Source organism: Tamandua tetradactyla, chromosome 3, assembly GCF_023851605.1.
Source record: "Tamandua tetradactyla isolate mTamTet1 chromosome 3, mTamTet1.pri, whole genome shotgun sequence".
NCBI classification, from domain to species: Eukaryota; Metazoa; Chordata; class Mammalia; order Pilosa; family Myrmecophagidae; genus Tamandua; species Tamandua tetradactyla.
Genome location: NC_135329.1, coordinates 42864935 through 42886713, shown reverse-complemented (window position 1 = coordinate 42886713; position 21779 = coordinate 42864935). Strand labels below are relative to the sequence as shown.

At 36.4% G+C, this 21779-nt stretch overlaps 1 non-coding gene across 1 annotated transcript; it reads left to right on the top strand.

Moving 5' to 3' along the window:
* Positions 1 to 167: 167 nt before the first annotated feature.
* On the top strand, positions 168 to 284 carry LOC143678343 (U5 spliceosomal RNA). Its single transcript, XR_013173158.1, has one exon. It is a non-coding gene; the product is annotated as a U5 spliceosomal RNA (small nuclear RNA).
* The last annotated feature ends 21495 nt before the right edge of the window (positions 285 to 21779 follow it).

Genomic DNA, 21779 nt, shown 5'->3' with positions numbered 1-21779 from the left:
AGGATGAAGTATTGTTCTCTGGGCATTAGCCCTAGTTTGGGTTGGTATACAGTAGAGTGAGGGCATGAAGTTGAGAGGGGATGAGATTTAAAATTGGCAAGTTGTAAAAGGGATAGAATTGAGTTCTAGAGAGCCAGGCAAGGGACACATCTAAAAGAGGCATAGATATACTCAGGTTTCTCTTCAGATCATATGAATCTTTCGCCTTTTACTAAAGATTTCCGTGGAGAGAAACAATAGAGGGCTACAAGACCAATTTTTTGAGGTCTTGCTTTGGCAAGACCAAATATAAGCTGTCAAGAACAGAAACTTAATTTACTAATAAAAAAACTTCTAAACAATAGAAAAAATAAAAATAAAAGAGGTGTACAGGTACCAACTTACCACATATTCTAAGGCATTCCTCATTTCAAAGAAATTATTCTCACTATCCCCATAAATGTACACACCAGTAGTACTTATAATGAGTCCTATGTTCTGACTCAGAAGATACAGTCAAACTATCTTTAACCACTCCTAGTAAAAAATACAGAGGCAAACTCTTACAAACGGAGAGTCTTAAGCTGGAGTAGGGGTCTGCACTAGTGATGAGGAAAAGAGATAATCTTATCAATAAGACTCCCTCCTGGAAGTAATGAGCCCAAGTCACTTCAGGCAAGAAAAAATGAAAACGTTTTGCCATTGCCTTTGATCTCCAAATTTTTAAGTCCTTCTGGATGTACTTGATTTCACCATTTTTAAAATCTTTCACCATTTTCCATGGCCTGTGTCTACATAAAAAGGGTTTCTCCTGTCTCTGACTCCTATCTCCTTTGAGTCCTCATAATAAGTGATTGGTGTGAATATAATAAAATAATTTTGACTCCAATATTAAAGCTGGCAATGGTGATGTCCTCTTGCCTTCTAATGCTGCTGTTTTTTTTTGTTTGCTTGTTTTGTTTTTTACAGATTAATTTTTTATTAATTAAAGAAAAAAAGAAATTAACACAACATTTAGAAATCATTCCATTCTACATATGCAATCAGTAATTCTTAACATCATCACATAGATGCATGATCATCATTTCTTAGTACATTTGCATCAATTTAGGAAAAGAACTAGCAAAACAACAGAAAAAGATATAGAATGTTAATATAAAGAAAAAAATAAAAATAATAATAAAAAAAGACACAAATGAACAAATAAGCAAACAAAAAAAACTATAGCTCAGATGTAATGCTGCTGTTTTGATAAAAGAAAGATTGTGGGAAGATGTGGCCTTTCTCTCTCTAAGCACAACTCTGCAAATAAAATCAATACTGTCTCCCCTACATGGGACATGACTCCCAGGGATGAGCCTGGCCCTGGCACCGTGAGATGGACAATAGCTTCCTGACCAAAAGATGGAAAAGAAATGTAACAAAATAAGATTATCAGTGGCTAAGAGAGTTCAAATAGAATCAAGAGGCTATTTTGGAGGCTACTCTTATGCAAACTTCAGCTAGATATTGCTAATTGTCAGGGTTTGCTAAACACCAAACAGCATCTTTGCTGTTAACCCTAAAGGGCTCTGAGAACCTACAAAAGTTGCACAACTAAGTTTACTTTTCAAAAACCTAAATCTTCAGATGATTCCTAACCCAGATAAGCCCTAAAATCTAGAGGAACCAGTCACTCTAAGAACTTCAACCTGTTCCATCCCCCATCCGCTTTCAACACCCCTTTCCACATGAAAAAATTTAGAATGGGCATAGCCCAAACATACCTAAAGACTGGTGGAAGGATCCAAGGCAGAGTGGGAGTTATAATAGAGAAGTTAGAATTTAACAAACAAGTATGACTGTTGAATCATTATACTCATATTTCTTTTTAGTCTTCAGTGCCTTGGAGAAGCTAGAAGGAAAAACCTGACATTGTGAACTATAACTCATATAAAACTTTTTTGAAATGTGTTCTATAACTACTTGTTAAAATATACTTTGAAATTTATTGCTTTTTTGTATGTATATTCTATTTCACAATAAAAAATGTTGAAAAATGAAAAAAAAGCATAACAGAAGACAGATGGCTTCTCAAAAAAAAAAAAAAAAGACTGTGGGCAATGAGCTGCAAACTCTATAGGTATCCCATGTGGTACCCAATCCAGAACCAGGTTAGAATTTAAAAAAACGACAAAACTTACTGTTGGTGAGGACATGGAGCAATTCACGTTTTGTTTTTAAAATGACACATCCACTTTGGAGATCTGTTTGGCAGTTCCTTATAAAGTAATACATTTATTTATTCCAAAAGATAGCAGTTGCACTCCTAGGTATTTACCCAAATAAGTGAAAGCCTATGTCCGCAAAAAGATTTGAGTAAAAATGTCCTTATTTATAATAGTAAAAAGCTGGAAACAATCTTAATAACCATCAATAAGCAAATGCCTTTTAAAAATGTTGAATTCCGTGAACTAGTACTCAGCAATAAAAAGTAGTTAACTGCTGATTCATGTAGCAGTATAGATGAGTTTCAGAGACCCTATGCTGTATGAAAGAAACCAAGCATAATTAATGCATATTGTATGACTCAATGTATACAAAGTTCTAAAATGACAAAATTATCGGTAGTGATAAAAATCAGAACAGTATTTGCCTTGAGAAGAGAGAAGGTAACTGATTGGAAAGAGCCCGAAAGGAAGTTACTGGGGTGGCAGAAACATTCTAAATCTTTTTTTTTCCCCTACATCTTTTGAGAGTTGGTTGTACTCTGCATATAATTGTAAAAACTCATTGAGTTGAATATTTAATATTTGTCAATTTATTGTATCTTAAGTATACCCTAATTATGTAACTTGTTTCTGGGTCAACCTCTAATTTTCATACATGACGGTGGTTTAGAAGTCCATTCAAGTTCAGTAGGTTAGTTGTCTGAGATGTACTGTACACAAGAGACTGTTCAAAAGATCTTGTTGACAAACTATTCAATAGTCTAATTAGAAGCCTCTAGACATAATCCAAAGTAGAGAAAAATGATTGACCGTTAGACATTCGCACATGGAAAGCATATTTTTGGAGCTGTCAGATGGTTTTGAGAACTCTGCACACCACCCCTCTTAATACTTATCCCTCCTGTTAGGCAGATACTCTCGGGTGACTTCATTTTAGGTCCTATATCCTGAATATAAGGCTCATGCAGATAAGGAAATGATGAAAAAGAGTGCAATGCTAGGAACTGCCTTCTTCCTGGAAGCCAAAGAGCCAAGGCTCACCATGAAGTGAAGGAATGCAATTGCAGGAGACAGGAAGTTATTTAAATAATTAAGTAGGTATAGAAAGAAACAGAGAACAGTGGATAGTGGAGCAAAGTAGAGACTGGCTGCTGGATGTGAAGGGGAAATAGAGAGATCCTCAGCGGCAGCCCCCAACAATAGTATAAGGAGATACCCACTGTTGCCCAATTTTCTGTTTCTGAGTCATGCAGAAAGCCTGAACTTTTTATGAGAACACCCACTATTAAGTACTGTAAACTGATGGAAATTTTGAAGAATGCTCCGTGGTCCAAATAAAATATGTCCACAGGCCAAATCAGCCCATGTTTCTGATTTATGGGCTCTTCTGTAACACCTCTTAGCATCTCACTCTCGGCTGAAAAACAGGCATAGCATAAACAGATAAGAGTTAACAAGGTTTATAACTCTTATAAATTTATAATTTATGAAGCTTAAAATTAGCAAGATATCAGATTCATATTTTCATGGAGACAGAAGAAATACTCATTAACATCTCAAACTAACATCTGATTAGCCTCTGAGAGTTTCACAAAGCACTCCAGCAGCCTTATTTGATTTTACGGAAAATTACATGAAGAATCCTTTGGGATAATAGTAGTAGTTACAGCTGCTTCAACTTACAGGTGTTGAAAATGAAGATCAATAAGATGAGGCACAGGCATATGCATTCTCACCTAGCAACCAGGGGAAATAATCTTTTTTATTCCTCTTCTATTGCAATTATTGGCAATAGCAGTGTACATTATAATCTTTGCATCTATACAAGTGAAGATTTTGGTCTTAATAGAGAGCAGACATTACAAGATGAAGAGCATAAGAAAGGTGGCATTCTTAAAACTCATAATAAAGGGTAAAGCAGTGGGAAGAGACAGCCTGGATTTAAGTTGCCAGTGGTCACCAGCTCCCTCTGCCACCAAATGTTACCCTGGAAAGCACCTGAGAGCTGATGAGACTTAGGTCAGGGTCATGCATATGTCCTGAACCTCAGTGACAGACAAAGGTTTTTTTGTTTGTTTGTTTTGTTTTTTATATATGCTCTATGGTGGGGTCACATTTCATTTGTTTTCCATATGACTATCCCGTTATTGCAGCATGATTTGTTGAAATTTGGAGGGGGGAGGTGTGCGAGTACATGGGCCAGGAATTGAACCAGGGTCTCCCGCATGGCAGACAAGAATTCTACCATTGAACTACCCTTGCACCCCCTAGACAAAGGGTTTTGATGTTACTCCTCATTCACAGCTGAATTCAGAGAATAATAAAAGACAGGGTTGTGGAGAATCAAACCAGAAGGGAGATAGGACAGAGAAGAAAGTTGAGCGGGAGGTAATGATTGGGCCATTCCAGCTAGGCTAACGAAGCTCGACTTCGTTATCGTTCCTCCTACTTCTAAGATTTAAAAAATCAAATATATGGGAAATACTAGGAGATGGAGCATTAGGGAGATTCTGTGGGTCATCCCTAGCCCTAAAGATATTTGTCTTATCAGTGGGATCCTTTTTCTGACATTCTTTAGATTTTAAATTCAAGTATTATCTTCACTTCCAAATTCTCACGTATGTTAGGAGGCAGTAAATTAGAAAATGCATTGCAATAAGTGTCAGGAGACCAGCACTCCATAACTCTGAGTGTGATCCGGGACAAGTCATTGTCATTCACACAATAATTGTTTTCATTTTTATGCACTAAAGTTATAATTTCCCAACTTTTTAATCAATATTCTTTTCAATACCTTCCCAGTCCATTCTCTCTATATTTTTAGGATACAGAAAAATACTTTTGAAGAGCTTCATTTTGTGTGGTTTATATTACAAAATAATAGATACCTTAAATCTAATTTTGAGCACTCATCCTTCCTGGTGTTTTCTCAACATTGATTCTGATTCTCACCACCCCTACACACATGTGTGTGCATGCATGCGAGTGCACACACATTCAATATCACTGTGGTACATAGGTGCTGGGGCAGACACATAAGGGAAAAAACTTCAAAGAAATTCTCAGTAGGAGCTGCAGTCTGATTTGTGCATAAATAATGTAAGTGGAATCAAAGTAAAGTACAATGCAATGGGAGCCCAAAGGAGAAAGTGACTAAAATGGCTAAGGGAATTCTTTCCCCTAGAAGCATCTCTGGACCATGACTATGAAGAAGCCATGGCCAAAAAAAAAAAAAAAAAAAAAGGAAGCTCATTCCAGCCAATAAAAGGGCCAGAACAAACATCTGAGAATGAAAAGCCTTGCATACTCAGGGCACCATTTGCCTCCTCCAGGTTCTGTTGGGATACACTGAATTGCGGGAAGATTAACTGGAAATGGAGTTTGGGTCAGATTAAGAGGGGTCTTGAATGCTATCCAGGGCATTTGAATGTGATCATCTGTGAAACCAGATGCTGGCAGGCAGGGGTGCTATAGATTCACACTCTCCAATGAGGTGATGCACTTGGTTAAATATGAAATCCTTTCCTGGGTTGCCATTCCCATGTTGTTAACATTTGAGAGTTTTACACAAGACAAAGTACCCTGGTTGAAATTACTCTTGTCTGAAACGAATAGGATGTCTTCATTGTCCCTGCCTAAAATCACAGGATCAACTAGATTTTTTTTCATAGTAGTTCCTTTATTTTTAACTTAAAAAGCCACACTCCTCATTATAATATTTTTTACAAAAACAAAAATAGAATGAAGGAAGAAAGGGGGAAAATGCGCCATCCTAGAAAAGCTATTATTCACATTTTGGTAGGCTTCATTGTTTCATTTTCATCACAAACAAAGTTTTTAAAATATTTTTAAATGCAATTTCATTGAGATATATTATATATTTACATACCCATATAATCATCCAAATTGTACAATCTATGGTTCACAGTATCATCATATAGCCGTGTATTCATCATCACAATAGGTTTTTGAACATTTTCATTACTCCAAAAAAATTAAAATAAGAATAAAAGTAAAAATGAAAAAGAATACTCCCCAAAATAAATTGAAAAATAAATAAATAACATAATATAACATAGCATAACAACATAAAAGAAAACCCAAAAACATCCTATTCCCCTGCTCATTCCCCCTATTATTATTATTATTATGTTTGTCTTTTTTCTGTCTTACTCATCTGTCCATACCTGGATAAAGGTAATGCTGGTCACAGGGTTTTCACAATCACATGGTCCCACCTTAAGAGCTCTATAATTATTCAATCATCTTCAAGAATCAAGGCTCTTGGATTACAGTTCAACTGATGCAGGTATTTCAATACACCAAAACCTGAAAAGGGATATTTATACACTGCATAAGACTAACTTCCAAAGAGACTTCTTGATTCTACTTGAAATCTCTTAGCCACTGAAACTTCATTTTGTTTCATTTCTGTTCTGCCTTTTGCTCAAGAAGTTTTTCTCACTCCCATGATTCCAGGGCCAGGCTCATCCCTGGGAATCATGTTCACATTGCCAGGGAGATTCACACCCCTGGGAGTCATGTTCCATCTAGCAAGGAGGGCGGTGAGATCACCTGCAGAGTTGGCTTAAAGAGAGAGGCCACCTCTGAGCTACAAAAGAGATTCTCTATAAGCATAATTCTAAGTAGACTTAGCTTCTTCTCCTCTGCAGGAATAAGTTTCATAAGTCCTAGCTCCAAGATCTAGGGCCTGTCCTATCATATTCGTGGTCCTCAATGCTTGTGAGAACATCAGGTCTTCCCAAGGTGAGGAAGTTTAATATTTCCACCTTTTTCACTAGAGCCTCTAGGAGACTTTGCAAATACTTTTTAATCTTCTGCCCAGCTTACTCTGGGATATATCAGGGCATCAGACCAATATGTGCAAACCAACAAGGTCTCACTTCCTATTCATGGTTTTGTGTAATTGCAGTGTTCGTATAAGCTGACCATACAAGTTCAATTAGATAGTGTGCTACAGAAAATCTAAAATTTGCATGAAACAAACATCCCTTCCTTTAGTCTTGCACGGAAGTTTAAGTTTTAAAATACAATCAATATCTACCATCATTGTTTACTCTAGGCACTGTTAAGTTATACTGTCAGTGTCTTTATCCTCTAACTTTCCTTATTCTGTCATATGTGCCCCCGCCCTCCTCACTCAGCCATACTCACACCCAGTTTAGTTCCATGTGCTTACAATATTATGGAGAGGTTCGTTTGTTGTTGTTGTTTTTTAATGGATGGTATTCAGGCTTTACTCTGGATGCTTCACCATATTTTTCCTCATTTTCTATAAACCTGATTTCACCTGGGTTGATAGGTTTTTCAAAGCCAGTAACTTCCCCTGGACTCTCAGGTTTTAATAAACTTTCTTTACAATAATCAGTTTTTTAAATTTCACAGGGCCTGCTGATTCTAGTTTCACAGTCGAATTTTGCTTCTGTTTTTTTCTCTCTATGCCCAACTCTGCAAGAAAAACCATTACCCTTCCCCCCTACATGGGATATGATGTCCAGGGGTGAAAGTCCCCCTGGCAACATAGAACATGACTCCCAGGGATGAGCCTGGCCCTGGCACCATGGGATCAACAATGCCTTCCTGACTAAAAAGGGAAAAAGAAATGTAACAAAATAAGCTATGAGTGGATAGGTGAGTTCAAATAAGAGTTGAGAGGCTATTCTGGAGGCTACTCTTAAGCTAGCTTCAGCTATATACTGCTACTTAGCACCATGGTTTACCAAATTCCAACCGACACCATTCCTGTTAACCCTAAAGAATACCTAGAACTCTATCTGAGAATCTACAAATATTCCATGTACTATGAGTACTTTCCAGAAACATAAAACCTCCAGATGGTTACGAGGCCAGATAAGACATAAAACCTAGAGGACCCAGCCTCTCCAGAACGTCAATTAGTACCTTCCCCCAGCCCATGTTGTCAATACCCCTTTCCAACATGAAAAAGGACTTTCCACAGAAATGTCATGATTGGCCAAGTTTTATTTAGCAGGGCAGCAAGATGGATTGAATTTAATTCTCTGTTCTTTCTTGGAAGCAGAGGGCATGCATTCTCTACTACACCTATGTTCTCTACTACCTGAATAAACAGTCACATTTCAATTCCTCCAGGTTAATCCAAGGTATTCTTCGTATTTTAATGGGTAGAATTGTAAATTCAAGCACCTCAAAAGAAGATCTCTGTTTATAAATCTGTACGTCTGCACAACAGAATTGTGGAAGATGTGCATAAGCATTCTCCAAATAATCATAACCAAGAATAGCTTCTCACATTCATGGACAGGCTGTCCAAGTACAGCATCTTGAACTTCTTGTGATTCACATACAAAGTCACAAAGACCTTTAACTAACTATACTTTTTGATAGAAAGGAAGTTCATGAAGAGATTTTTCTTCCATGGACAAACTTCTCCAAGAACTCTGAAAGACTGAGGATGCAGCCCTAGTTTTTATCAAAGTTATCAGGATTTTCAGTCTGCTCTATAGCAGTGTACCAGTGCCGTACTTTCTTTTTTAGTGCTCTTTCTTAGGTCTTGTAAGACAAAGTAGGTCTCCAATGTAAGACAGGTCTACAATGAGGAAGATTTTTTTTAAGTCATTAGTTTAGATATTAAAGCATTACACTGCACCATCGGAAGACAACCTTCCAATTCATAAAGGACTATTTCTGGCAAATATAATCTTTGTTGGGTTAAATAAAGGTAATGCCCAATAGCTGGAATTCCCCACATGGTCTCCACACAAATTGGAGCTGCTCGAGCTAGAAATATTCTTTTCCCTTCTTCTATTTCCTTTTGACTACCTTCTTCAGCTTCTTTTTGTCTACCCCCAAAGCCTTTTTTCTTCTTTTGCACTCAGCTGTTTTTCTTATCTTAAATTCTCTCCTTTACTATAGATTTTAAAACTCCACTTGTCAAGCCTGCCAAACTTGATGGTGTTGTGGGAGGCTTTGTGGAAGCACATGGCGTTCCCTTTTCAACTTCCAATCCATAATGGCCTCTAGATGTGACTGCTAACATTGTCTTCTCTCTATGGTGCCGAGACAGAAATGCCAACATCTGTGCCTGCACCATCTCTGGCTTCTGGCTCTGTTTGGAGATCCAGTGGTCCACTTCTTGCAGACATGTCTCCAGCATCAACCTGTTCCCCTGGGTAAATGTCACCTGGGTAATGCCACTGTACTGACTGCTGGTGAACTTGTCCATCTTCAGCAGACTAACTGCCAAGGTGGCAGTGGGAGGGCACGACTGCCTGGGGCTTCACTGTGGGACCTCCCCCTTCTCCGTCTCCTCTTCTTCCTCCTCCTCCTCCCTACCCCCACCCCTGGCAGTGCCACCAGGGATTGTAGGAAGGGGGCACTGAGGCCCTGGTGCTTCTCCTGTAGGAAGCCATGCAGGATAACATAGCCCTACTATCAACTTGTAGGTCAGCTCCTGTCTTTGCAGCCACCGCCTGGACCACACCACATCTGCCTCCTCAGCCTGGTCATAGTCATCCTCCCAAAAGAAAGAGAGACCACTCTTCTCTCAGGCAGGTCTCCTCTTCCAACAGGGGTCCCAGGGGATGCATGAGCACTGTGGCTTCCTCACTGTTTGGAAGCCTGGCAACATCTTGCCTCACTCGGCTCAGCGGCCCTCTTGGTGTGGGAATAGGGATGGGTGGGTCTCAAGCTGGCCCTGCCTGGGCTGGGTTACATGGCACAGGGGAGAGAAAGAAGACATGTCTTAGGTGTTCCCTTCCACCCCTCACGGCCATCCCATCCTCCATGCCACCGGTCAGCTCTACCTGATATTTTTTTTTTCTTTGATTCAGCATTTGTGGCGTACTTCTCCAGAATCTCTACTGTCCTCCAAAGTTCGAAGCAAGTGGGATTTGTCCTTTTCTTATCTTTGTTGATTCTTTGGGGAGACCTTTTTGGGAGTCATCTTATGTTGACATGTTCATGAGATCACTCCCTATAAATATTTTCACTATTTTTTTGCTTATCCTTTCTTTATTAGCAAATACTTAAGTTTATAATTGTATCCCTACCCTCTTTCAAAAGTAAAAATTAGCGTATGAAGCACATTATTCTGCACCTTGATTTTTAGTTAGCAATATAATCTCTTTATTACATAGGGTTTATAGGCCTAGACCCTTGGTTACATTATATAGCGTCTATAGGCCTAGACCCCTCTGTCACGGTTGCATAGTGTTATGCTGTATAATTGCATCATAGTTCCCTCATTGACATACATATTATTACAAATAATAGCAATGATAGCATTGTTCATGCTTAATTTCATGTTCCCCAGCACATTTGGGGGATAGATTCCTAGAAGTAGAATTACTGAGTCATGGGTAAATGCATATGCAATAGCAGGAGAAATTGCTGAATTTCCTTGCCTATAGTTATACTAGCTAACATTTCCTCCAGAAATGAATGAGAATGCCTGTTTTTCCAAAACTTTGTCAACAGGATATGTTATTATGCCCTTTGATTGTGGTGGCTCTAAAGATGAGAAATGTCAAGTACTTTTGATATTTGTGTTTTTATTATGACTGGGATTGACTACATTATCTTATGTTAAAAACAATTTTCCTCTAGTTTTCTGTAAAAGTCTGTTCGTGCATCTTGTTCATTTATAAGGGTTGTGAGTTTATGCTGTCTACATTTTTAGATATTCTTTATGTATTTAAGATTACTAACCCCTCTTCTGTGATGAAATTTGCAATAATTTTTTCCATGTAGTTTTGTTTCATTGTTATACAAAGTCAGATTTATCAAATATTTTTCTCATTTTGTTGGAGTTTGAGTCATAGGAGAGTTTTCCCCATTCTCAGGTCATAAGGGAATTCACTCTTTTTGTATATTCTCTAGTACTTGTATGGTTCTACTTACGTTAATGTCATGATCCATTTGAAATTCATCTTAGAGTATGGTGTGAGGAACAGATTAAATTTAATATTTTTTTCATATTAACTTCTCCAAGAAGTTAATTGAATTACTCAATCTAACTTATTAAAAAGTCCATCTTTTATCTACTGGTTTGAGGTGCTGCCTTTATCAACTATTCAAATGTTGCAATTGATGCTATTTCTTGAATTTTTAGTCTGATCTTCATCTGATTTTGACATGTTTATTTATATGTCAATGTCACATTGGTTTTTCTCCCACTGAAGGCTTAATGTTATATTTTAATATCCATAAGATTATCCATTCTTTCCCCAAATGCTTTTTTTTTTTTTCAGAGCTTTCTGCCTTTCTTTTTCCTACCACCCTCGCCACCATCACTATGATACCAAATGCACCTATTATCAATAATTCCAGGTTACTTACCTGGCTTCACATGGTGAGTTTATTGGGATCACATTAGAATTATAAATGAATTTATGGGTAACATCCTATGATGCTGAATCTCCTATGAAAGAAGATGATATTTCATTCATTTGCACCACTGTATTTTATACCTTTTAGAAAAGTTTTACAGTTTTTTCATCCCATTTTGTACATTTCTCGTTAGTCTTTTATTTTAAAATTCTATTTAATTTATTTTACTTTTGCTATCGTAAAAGGGTCTATTCATCCATTTTATCATCTGACATTTACGCATTTGTGTGTTTTGCTTTCTCCTTTTTACGTTGAATAGATTACTTAGTGGTTTATATATTTTATTGTTTGTTTTCAAAAACCAGCCTTTAGGTTAATTTAACGCTACATTTTTCTGCATTATTCCTGTTTCTGTCTTTATTAATGTCGTCTTTTGATTTGTTTGTTGTTCTCTGTTTAGGTTTTCAAGTTGATAATTTAATATATTCATTTTCATTTTTATTGATTTATATATTTCTCCAGTTTTATTTTCTGATGCTTACTAAATTTAAGCTTACAGATTCTGATATTGTGTTTGCCATCATTATAGTTATTTTCAAGAAAATGTACCATTTCAATTTTTTGTTAGGATGTTTTTCTGATATCCAGGCAGCGTGTCCTTTTTACTGACTTTATATTAATTTCTAGTTTAAGTGCAGTATTGACAGAATACTAACATTTTGCCTTTTAAATTTATTGAGGATTTGTGCCTTATGATGTATCAATTTGTGTGACTGCTTTATTGCACTTGAAATGAAAGTGTATCTTTATCATCAGAGGTCTGAATTTAATACATTTCAAATAGATTTATATAATTGAATATGTTGACTTGCTCTTTACCTGTCTTCAACTAACGGAGTGTAATATGATACTTCTATATTTATTTATTAATCTTCTGTCTATTTCTCATTGCATCTCTTGTTTCTAGTTTGCAGAATTTGTTATTTTGTTATTAGGCCTAACATTAATAATTGTTCTATTTTCGTGGTGAATTTAGCCTCTTTAATCTATTTTAATGTATTTTCATCTGTATTCTACCTTGTCACTCTTTTCATTTTAAACCTTTCAAGTTATTTTTATTTTAGATGGTGCATGTTTTTCTTTAATAGTGGATTAGAAAATATTTGTTTTACTACTTTTAACAGATATGATCAATATATGCTGTCTCTATATATTAAATTTCATGTTTTGTTTGCATACATAGAATGCATGATTAGAAAAGGTATATATTATGCATATGAATTACATATGTATATTACACACATATTTAATCTTTCACTTTAGTTCTCTTTCTTTTGACATATATATATTTGGGGGGGGTGTATGGTCCATATATTTTATACATAGAAATGTTTGTATCTTTTTCTAGGCCATTGCCATCATCAAATTTACACTAAGACCCCAACAAAATTCTTTAGTCTCCTCTATTTTAGTGGGGATACAGACAATAATTCCTATTTCGAGGTATATTGAAATTAGCTAGTAATAAATTCTTCTCCTTTCCCTTACTTCTTCCTTACATACTAATTTGAAGCAATATATTTTAAGTAATAACCTTTTAATATCACCTAATATCTATAAGACTATGACCAAGCTTAGTCTTCTTCCCATATGCTGTTTCCATTTTTTAATCCAATTTCAATGGTTTCACAGTGTATACATACTCATAGCATGTATATTAGTCAGGGTTCTCTAGGGAAACAACCAATAAGAGATATGGGTAAATATGAGATTTTATAAAGGTGTCTCATGCAACTGTGAGGATGCATAAGGCCAGATTTGTAGGGCAGGCTGTGAGCTGACCCTCTGATGAAGGTCTTCAATGAATCTCCCAGGAGAGGCTGGCTAGCTGAAGTGAAGAGAAAGTCTTTCTTGTGACTTCTCCTTTAAAGTCTTCAACTGATTAAATTAAACATCACTAATTGCAGAAGACACAGTCTTTGGCTGACTGCAGATGTAATCAGCCATGGATGCCATCAACATATTGATGATTTAATAAACCAGCCTTTTGTTTTATTAACCAGCCATGAAATGTCCTTGCGGTAATGGTTAGGCCAGTAATTTCTTGACCAGACAACTGGGCACCATCACCTGGCCAAGTTGACATGTGAACCTAACCATAACAGCATTTATACCCATTACATATTATATTGATCACCATCATTTAGTCTTAATACTATAGATATGTATACATATTCAATGTTGATTATCTGGTGTGTGGTCTCAGAGCTAAAGTTAGGATGGGGGAGGTCAGCAGGGGTGAGAGGAGATTGTTGAAATATATTCGAATGTTCTAGTAAGTAATACATTAAGAACAATAGGAGTTTGTTTTCTGTCTTCCAGAAAGGCATCCACAAAGATTGAAAAGGAGAAAGCTAGAATTAACCCTTTTGTATTAGAATGGAATTGGAAGTATCAATATTAATTCATGGTTTTCAATATGCATAGACATAGAAATATATATAGATGTAAATGTGTGTGTATATATATATGTGCGTGTGTGCTGATGTAGCTAGATTCCCTGAGTCTGTCCATGGAACAAGTCTGGGGACAATACCCCAACAGCACTGACTATACCTAATATCTAGTTCTTGGTTTATAAATAATAATATTCACTGAAAAGTACCAGTGCTCCTTGAAGAAATGACTAGTTCTATGGCTGAGTCAGAATAAAAACATACAGCCAGGGACACCTTAAGATGCCAGAAAGCAAGGAAAAATTTGATGAATTATGGGGACATGTCAAAAGGATATCAATGCCAAATTAAAGGGTCACTCACTGGTCAAATCTGAGATAATTTTAGCATAAAAGTAGATCCACTGACAACAGATTATAACCCATTAAATAAAATAACAAACCATGAGTTTATACCTATAAAAATTAGTAAAGTAATAAATTAAAAGTGTAGTGAGTAACAAGACATTTATACAGTAATTAAAATTATTTATTAACAGGAAAGGGAACAAGGTACTAATAGTAATTGACAATAGAAAAGCCTAGCACACATCACCTTAAACAGGTGAACTTAACATATGCATTGATGGGACAAATTAAAATCATGTACCTGAAAGGAACACAACAGCATTTCTGTGATGTTCTTGTCAAAGATGCATAATCTAAATCAAATGATGAAAGAGCATCAGACAAATCCAAATTGAGGGGCTATTTGGGCTGAGACAGAGTTCACGCAAAGCATGGGCTGGTGCTGCTGCGAGACCAAAAAATCACACCAGGCACAGAAGTAAACATAGATTTATTGGGACTTACAAATAGGAGAGATTCTCCAGGGGTGGCCAGTCCAGAGGAATAGTGCTCTGCAAGGAACAGGTTGGAGAGTGCAAGGAACAATATACGATTTTAGAACAAAGATGTTCCATACAGTATGAGGACACTGGGTCTAGAGCATAATCATTTAAGGGACCTAAAACCTGATGTTTTACTAAGGTTAGTGTTTAAGATTAAGATACAATCAATGCCATTTTTACATCCATGATGACATTCTTTCCCCACCCCCCTACCACTTGGGAGATTGTTTACTTTCTTGACTTTTGTCCTTGGCTAAAGTAGGTTTATTACAGGCCATTTAAGAGGGGCCCCACAGGAACATTCAGAAAATGATTGGTCTGCAACATTCAGAAGTACCATGTCATAAAAGAAAAATAGGCTGAAATTCTTGGATGTGAGAGTGAAATAATGTCCATTTTATCTATTCGAATCTTCTGCATCCCTCACAATATATACACAAGCCTATTGTTAATTAATGCAGTGATTTACTAAGTAATGTATTTTAGATTTTTTTTTTAAGAATAGAAAATAGTCTCAAAAATATGCATGTTTGATGAATTCTTTGAATAAAGACCTTGTGGAAGTTTAAAAACTCTTTCTAATACAGCTACAGATATTTGTACATTTAATGTGGATTTAACATGTAGATTTAATACCACTGAAGATGTGATATTAAGCCACAGATATTCATAGGGAGGTTTCTCTTTCATGTACATGTAGGAAATAACCTAAACAGTTTAAGCTTCCTATTCCGTAATTAACAAAACATAAAATTTGGCTTTCTTAAGGAAATGTCATTATCACTAAAAGAGGTGACAACAACAAATATTTTGGCACACACATAAAAAAACTTTCAAATTGTTTTGATTGATACCAAATGTGTATTGTTATTTTCTTATTTAAGGCTTTCCCCAACTTTTAGACTATTTTATTGCAGTTATGTTTACAGATTCTTGCTTCCTAACTTCTCCTAGGAAATAACTAGATGATTTACCTTTAGATAAAATAGGAAGAAAAAAAATCATATTGTCTACTCTGCATTGGTGCTAGGAGCAAATTCAGAGTAGCTAGAGATTATTGTTTTCTGGAGGCAGTGGTTAGAATATATGTATGCTTTTTTTGTTTTGATTAGTGCCTAATGATTTTTTTCACTTCAGATTTCCTTAGACCATTCAAAAATACTAATAACTAATGACAGGAGAACAGGTGGCACTGTTCCTTGCAAACGCTGGGAAGGTTGAAATGGTGTTTAGTAATTACTAATTACTGCATGTACTGACTTGGGAACCAGGTGCCAGGAAACAGTCATATTTGAAGCTGTAAAGACCTGTTCAGTCAGGTCTCATTTTCAACATTACAATAATCCTGCCTGTGAAAGCTATAGCCTTAATACTAACACGGATAAGTGCTTTTGTTTTTCTTACCTTTGTATTGTAGTGCTTAATTGCATGCAAATGAGATTCTTAAGGATAGTTTAGCATAATTTTCCTTAAGAGAAAAGCTTTGAGCAGTCATGCTATAAAAATCCAGTGGCAAAATAGTGAGAATGTGATCTTTTCAAATTAAAAAAAAAAAAGTTTGGTTGCTGGCTCTAAAGCAAACTAAATAAAATTGGGCAAATTGCCGCACCACTTGTTTGAATATGTTCATGCTAATTAAAATAATAACTGTTACACAGGACTATGACATGGATAAAACCAAGAAATGTAAGTTATTGGAACTTTATAAAACATGTTGTAATTGTTGAAGAACTCATAGCATGTTCTCTGATGCAGCCTCATTTATTCCCAGGAACCTTCTTCTCAAACCCATGTTACAGATGGGAAATCAAAGAACAGAGAAGAAGTTTCAATTCAAATGCAACTTTCTATGGCAAGTTGTATCAAAGTTAGAAGCATAATGAAGTCTTAATGTTACCAGACAATGGTGGTGGATTCTTATTAGGTGTGTAGTAGAAGAGCAGATGGCCAATCGGCCCAAAATTTGACTCCATGAACTGCAGTAATTCTGAGAGTTTTATAGAATCAAAAGATGGACAGGTTTTGGGATAATGAGCACAGTGGCCTCAGATGATGCAATCAGAGGTGATTTATTTATCAAGGATGTACAAACTGATTACATGCTTTGTCACATGACGTATGTAAGATAATGGTGGACTTAATATGATGATGGGCATAATTTTTAGTATTACAATGAGCCCATTTTGGTTATATCCAGTCTTGGTTATCAAGATAACTTTGGACTTGGGGGTAGGTTAGTTCTGGGCTGAACTATGACTCTTCATTAATAAACATTAGGGTCTGTCTTTAGTGATCACAAGGCTCTAAAGTTGAAAAACTGGATAAATGAGTACAACTGAAGGTTAGTCACTAAGTTTTTACTATCACAGGGGCAGAAGATAAAGGCTATACAATCATTATGAGAGATCAAGGCAGCTGAATACACTTTAGGGATCTTAGGTATTTCCCTCTGTCTACTCCAATATATCAGAAAGCAAAAAGGAATATCTATATAAAGAGTTAGTAATCAAAATCATCCCTCAAATCCTAATTTTTTGGTTACATTGTGACCATGGGAGCTATAGGCCAGCTATCCATGTGGTCAAATAAAGAAATATGTTTAATATATTTTTGAAGCAAATTTTCTGATATTATTCAATGATGGGATATTTAAATTGCCCATTGCAAACCATTTCTCTTCATGTGAGTTCTATCATATTGCTTTAATGTTTTCCCAGACATAGCATGGAATTGAGGGCTATAACTAAAACAATACCACATACCAAATCTTGGGCAGGCTTTCAAAGCCATGTAGAAGGAATTATTAAGAAATGAAGATGCATATAGGAAGAGGTTGTGGTAATTCATCTGATTGTTTTCTTCAAGTTTTAAGTGCACCTGAAGTTAATAGTACATTTGAGGAAAAAAATAAATAATTGTTCATTAACCTAGAGGAGAAAAAAGCACCTCAATTTGAATATAAGGAAAAAAAAATCTGCCATATCTAGTAGATAAGCATAACACTTCAATTCTCAGCAGTTTAAAAGGTATTTTTTAATGATACAGTAGCTGCTATTCCATACTACTTTCTCAGAGATTGGGGAATAGAAAGGAGATGTATCCCTGAAGAAAGAGCTAAATGGTCAATGACACCCCGAAGCTGGTCTGGTAAGTCTTAGTGTTCTCCTATTGAACAAACACAATTTCAGAGAACATCATCATTGGACAAGGCCGCATTATGAATATTATAGATCAAAACATGTCTGACCTGGTAAAGGTAAACTCAGAGTCTTATAATGTAGAATATAGGGAACCTTGAGATGCACAGAAGCTAAAGATAGGTGAATGATAACCTAATGAGGTTGAACTTAAATGATAACCTAATGAGGTTGAACTTAAACCTTGACAATTAACAACAGCCAACTGAAGCTTGCATAAGAATAGCCTCTTGACTCCATTTGAACTCTCTTAGCCACTGACATTTTATTTTGTTCCATTTCTTCTCCATTTTGTTCAGGAAGGCATTGCAAATCCCACAGTGCCAGGGCCAGACTCATCCCTGGTAATCATGTGATTACTTAATGAGGTTGAACTTAAATGTAAGGGAATAGGTAGAGGTGAAGGCAACTACTCCAAAGATATGAATCATGTACAAAGAGTCAGTAACAGACAGGTATAGGGGAAATACTACTATGGCATGATATGGCCTATATTTAACAGGAAGACATCACCAGTACCACAGCAATAGTAGGGATAAATAACTGGGGGATGGGAGGGACAAGAGTTAAGGGGAGTTTTGGATTTTCTCTTTGATGAGGGTGTATTTACCTGTTATTTTTCTCTTTGGAGTAATGAAAATTGTCTAAAATTGGGAGTAATGATGATCGTACAACTAAATGAGGATACCGTGAGACATTGGTTGCTTATTTTGAACATTATCCATGATGCCCAATGGATGGAGGTGGCCAAAGGGTGCCATGACTGAGAAGCAGAAACGCAAACTGTGGTGAATACATATGACGGGATATTGTGCAGCAACAAAAAGGAACAAAGTTGTGCAGCATGCAACGACATAAATGAACCTTGAAGACATAATGTTGTGCACAATAAGTAAAAAACAAAAGGACAGATATTGTATGGTCTCTTTTAGAAAATATTTATTAAAAAATTCCGGCCTAGATTGTATGCTCTTATAGCATTTATAGATGAGCTATAAGTATTATTTCTAGATTCTGATATGCTTTGCTATATATGTAAAACCTGGTATTTTCCCGGAACTTTGGGTACCTATGTGACACCTAGTCCAGAATTAGAGTTCTGCGGCTCTGAAAGTCAAGATTGCTATACACAACATCTGTTAAAGAAACTGTAAAAGAGATCAGGCTTCAATTAGAAACAAGAGCAAAGACAATCTGGCTGAAACTTAGGTAAATCAGAACACAGGGTAAAGGATGACAGTATCTACTTTAGAACTTCACTTACTATATGAGACCAAAGGAAGAGATGTTTATTTTGTCAACACCTAAAGCTTCTATAGTACATAACCTAACTCAACCTATCTAGATTCATTTAAACAACCCAAATACATGGAGTTCAGAATGGGAATGAGGGCTTGTAATTCTGAGCAGCTTAAAAATAGCACCTGGATACATCCCAGAGTATGCTGGACAGATAATGAAAAAATATTGGCAAAGCCCTTTGAGGGACTGGAGAAAAATATGGAACTATTAAGCTTTCCAACCTTGGAAATAGCTTTTATGAAACATTTCTGTAGCAGAGACACTCAGCCCATCCATAATTATGCTTAAGAGTTACTTACAGAGAACCCCTTTTGTTGCTCAGATGTGTCCTCAGAGCACAACTCTGCAATAAAATCATTACCCTCTCCCCTACACAGGACATGATGTGGACATGATTCCCAGGGATGAGCCTGACTGTGGTACTGTGGGAATTTTAATGCCTTCCTGAACAAAAGGCAGAGAAAAATGGAACAAAATAAAGTGTCTGTGGCTAAGAGAGTTCAAATAGAGACAAAAGGCTACTCTTATGCGAACTTCAGCTAGATATTGCTAATTGCCAAGGTTTGGCAAACCCCAACCAACATCATTCCTGCTAACCCTAAAGAACACCCATGACTCTACCTGACATTGTACAAAAGTTGCATGCACTTCGTTTGCTCTTCAAAAACCTAAAACATTCAGATGGTTCATAGACAAGATAAGTCCTGAAACCCAGAGGCACCAGCATCTCCAGAACATCAGCCAGCTCCATTTCCCTATTCTGTAGTGTCGACATCTGTTTTCAACATGAAAAAGTTAGAATAGCCCAAATATCCCCAAAGATTGGAAGAAGGATCAAAGGAGAAAGAGGAAGGATAACAGAGAAGATAGTATTTAACAAAGTATTACTACTGAATCATTACATTGATACTTCTTTTTAGTCTCCAGCGTCTTGGAGCAGCTAGAAGGAAAAGTCTGAAATTGTGGAACTATAATCATATCAAACTTTGAAATCTGTTCTATAACTGTTAAAACATACCTTGAAATTTGTTGCTTTTTTGAATATATGTTCCACTTCACAATAAGAAAAATGTTTTTAAAAGCACATGTCTGTGACAAGATGAATGAGCCTTGAGGACATAATGCTGAGTGAAGTTAGCCAGACGCAAAAGGATAGATACTGTATGATTCCACTTTTATGACCAGCATAAAGATACAATCAGAGGCTTATAATATAGAAGATAGGGGACTTAGAAATACATAGAAGCTAGAGATGGGTGTACCATTAATTAATGAGGTTGAACTCCAATGTAAGGGAATAGATAGGACTGAAGGTGTTTCTCTAGTGGGTCTTTAAGTAATGTTACCATATTGAAGATGAACAAGATGGAAAGGGGTTATATAGACCTATGTGTTCCACTGACTCACACTAGAAAAATGAACAAGTACTCATAAGAATAACTTCAAAGATATGATTCTTGTATAAAGAGTGTTTAAGTCCAGGGTACAGGGGAAAACTGCTATTGCATGCTATGAGCTATGTTCAAAAGGAAATCATCAGTACTACCACAGCAACAGCAGAGGTAAATAGTGGGGAGAGGGACAAGAGTTAAGAGGAGGTTTAGATTTCCTATTTGGTGAAGGTGTATTTACGGGTTTTCTTTCTCTTGGGAACAACAAAATTGTCTAAAATTGAGAGTGTTGAAGAACTGTGGACTTTGGGCCCTCTACATAATGCCCGATGAACGCAGGTGGCTGAAGAATGCACTGACAGAGAAGTAGATTGGCAAACGATGGTGTGTATACTTATGAACAATGGTTGTGCTGCTACAAAAAGGAACAATATCTTGAGGCATTCAACAATGTGAATGAGCATGTGGGACATTTGGTGAGACAAAATAAGCCAGGAATGAAAGAACAACAATGGCATGGTCACTTTTAGGAAATGCTTAAAAGAAAACAGGGGCCTAGAATGTAAACTTTTAGAGCAGACACATTAAGTCTGGAGTGGTGATTATTCCTTCTGGATTTTGACAGGCTGCTTTATATATATTACCTGATATATAGAGATAAGAACAAAGTCAAACATATTGGGGTTAAAGTAATTTAGAACATAAGGGTAAGGAAGACAGTGTCTATATTTTATAACAACACATACTCTTTGAGACCAATGGAAGACCAATGGAAGAGACCAATGGTTTATTTGATCTGCAACTGAAATTTTCTGTAGTGCATAATCTAATTCAACCTATCTGCATAGCTCATTTGAAAAACTGAAACACAGGAAGCACAGAATAAGAAAGTGGTCCTTTAATCCTGTATAGATTTTTGTAATGCCTGGAAACATCCTAGAGTATATTAAGCAGATAATCAAAAAGTACTGGCAAACTCCCCTGAGGGAGAGGAGAAAAAAATACAGAACTATTAAACCTTACCA